This window comes from Cebus imitator, unplaced genomic scaffold (assembly GCF_001604975.1).
Source record: "Cebus imitator isolate Cc_AM_T3 unplaced genomic scaffold, Cebus_imitator-1.0 Scaffold964, whole genome shotgun sequence".
Lineage (NCBI taxonomy): Eukaryota > Metazoa > Chordata > Mammalia > Primates > Cebidae > Cebus > Cebus imitator.
The window spans coordinates 42,303-45,139 of NW_016108279.1; the positions used below are offsets into that span (position 1 = coordinate 42,303).

The 2,837-nt window shown below is 42.0% G+C and overlaps 1 non-coding gene across 1 annotated transcript in view; it reads left to right on the forward strand.

Moving 5' to 3' along the window:
• LOC108298451 overlaps positions 1 to 2,837 on the forward strand; it is a 26,734-nt gene that overhangs the window by 17,955 nt on the left and 5,942 nt on the right. The window contains exon 4 of the transcript XR_005198747.1: positions 2,061 to 2,250. This is a non-coding gene — a transcript (uncharacterized LOC108298451). The remainder of the gene's footprint in view (positions 1 to 2,060; positions 2,251 to 2,837) is intronic.

Below are 2,837 nucleotides of genomic sequence, written 5' to 3' on the forward strand. Positions count from 1 at the left end.
AAGTAGCCGAGACTACAGGTGTGTGCCACCACGCCCGGCTAATTCTGTTTAGTTTTTGTAGAAACGAGGTCTTACTGTGTTGCTCGGGCTGGCCTCGCACTCCTGGACTCAAGCATTCCTCCTGCCTTGGCCTCCCAAAGTACTGGGATGACAGGTGTGAGCCACCACCCCTGGCCTGTTATTCTGTTATTAAACAGTTAGGAACACGTTCTTGTGTTCTGTCTTTTCTTCATTTTACAGCGATATTTCCATGCCATTAACTTAATTTCCATAGTACTACTTAGATAATTTCTATGGTAATACTTAAATATAAACCTTTCTTATAGAAATTTTCAAACATCCACAAAATAGAGGGAATTGTATAATGGACCCCCATTATGCCCACCACCCAGTCTCATCAGTCATCAACTCACAGCCAATCTTGTTTTATCTAGACCAGGGGTTGGGAAACTGGGCAGTGGGCCAAATCTGACATGCTGCTTTAAAAAAAAAAAAAAAAATACAACCATGAGCTGAGAATGGTTTTCATACTTTTTATCACTGGAAAAAAATCAAAAGGAGAATAATATTTTGTGACCCATGAAAATGATGTAAAATTCAAATCTCAGTGCCCAAAAATGATGTTTTATTGGAACACAGCCAGTGAGCACCTTTAGTTTATGTATTGTATAGCACTACTTTCAACCTGCAATGGCAGGGCTGAGTAGTTACAGCAGAGACCACAGACCCCACAAAATCTAAAACATTTACTATATGACTCTTTTACAGAAAAAGTTATTCAAGTACTCATCTAGGCCACCCTCTCATTTCTTCCTCCAGAATGCCCGCCCTTCCTTCCATCCTTCCCTCCTTCCTTCCTTCCTTCCTCTCTCCCTCCCTCCCTCCCTCCCTTCCTTCTTCCTCCCTCCCTCTCTCCTCCCTCCCTCTGTTCTTTCTCTTCTTTCTCTCTCTCTCTCTCTCTCTCTTTTTCTTTCCCTCCCTGCCTCCCTCCCTTCCTTCTCTTGCTTATTGCCCAGGCTGAAGTGCAGTGGCTCAATCTTGGCTCACTGCAAACTCCACCTCCTGGGTTCAAGTGATTCTCATGTCTCAGCCTCCCTAGTAGCAGGGATAACAGGCGCCACCACCACGCCCGGCTAATTTTTGTATTTTTAGTAGAAACAGATTTTACCATGTTGGCCAGGGTGGTCTCAAACTTCTGGACTCAAGTCGTTTGCCCACCACAGCCTCCCAAAGTGCTGGGATTACAGGTGTGTGCCACCACGACAGGCTAATTTTTTGTATTTTTTGTAGAGATGATGTCTCCCTATGTTGCCTAGGCTGGTCTTGAACTCCTGGGCTCAAGCAATTTACCTGCCTCCGTCTCCCAACATGCTGGGATTATAGGTGCGCACCAACGTGCCCAGCTGATTTTTGCATTTTTTGGTAGAGATGGGGTTTCGCCATATTTCCCAGGGTGGTCTCCAATTCCTGAACTCAGGCAGTCCACCCGCCTTGGCCTTGCAAAGTGCTGGCCCACTGCACCCGACCTGTATATAGTTCAATGACTACATGTGTAGTCTTTATTATTTTGAAACAAATTCCAAACACATCATTTCATCTATACACGCTTTATTATGTAAAAATTAAAGCCTTAAAGGTCGATTTTGTTGCTCTAAGGTAAAATAATTAACAATAGTATCTTCAGATAATCAATGGTTAAATTCCTTAATCTTATCAAATATCTAGTCGGGGTTCCAACTTTCATGATTATCTAAAAATTTCTTTGTCTGTTCAAATTAAGACCCAGACAAGACCATACTTTACATTTGCTGGCTATGTTTCCGTAGCCTCTTTTAATCATCTAGAGTGTTGTTTTTAAGGGTGTTGCTTTTTAAGTGTTGCTTTTAATCATCTAGAGTGTTGCTTTTTACCTGCCTTTCCAGCCTTTGGAGCTTCCATAATTTTCCCATTCTTTAGTGCTGGGCATTTACGTTATTTTCAATAATATGATGTTAAAGACAAAACTGTGTTGAAGGTTTCTGAAATTAAATATCTGTACGCATCCATGATTATTACCTTAGGACAAAGTTCCAGAAATGGAGTTACAGCTCAGATGAGAAACACAAGTCACCGATGAATTAACAAGCAACACATTGTCACATCCAGCTATTGAAGAGTGGTTAACTCAGCTTCAGCTCTGAAGACTCTTTGCACTCCACCCCGCCCCCAATTGCTTTCCAAAGAGAAACAAAAAATAAGATTGAGTCCCAGGTAAGTTACTTGTTTGCCACTTGGTTTTCCCACAACAAAATGGGAAAGAGCAATTAGTTGAAAATAAAGATTAGAGAAATTTAGAGAGAGTAGAAGATCAACAGGCAAAATTGCTGTGAAGATACACAGATCATCTGGTTTTACTTCATAGAAACCGAGCTAAACATTTTGACTATGCGCCTCCTGGCAGCTCCAGTGAAAAGGTTAACATCACATGATCAGCTATGTAATCTTCATTCTCCACAAAGGGAAATCAGTCCAGCTCCTTAGCAAGTCAAGATTTCTGGGACTTTAACCTACGAAATTTTGTTACTGAGTTTTCCTGAAGGCCAGTGGTCTTCAGTTCAGGGTGGCATTGTCAGTAGTAGTTCTAAAGTGACTGTGATTAAAGTTCTCTGGCAGGGGTTTGGAGAGTGGGAGAGTTTCCTGGTTTATGGCTGCTTTACTGTCATCTCAGAGTTTGTGGGGTCTCGACCCAACTCAAGGCCAGTTCCTTCTCTGCTCCTCCAGTTTCAGTCTGTTTTTTTTCCCCCCTCCCTGCAAAGGTAATCTGATACATGGGGCAAAGAACATAAACAATATAGTTA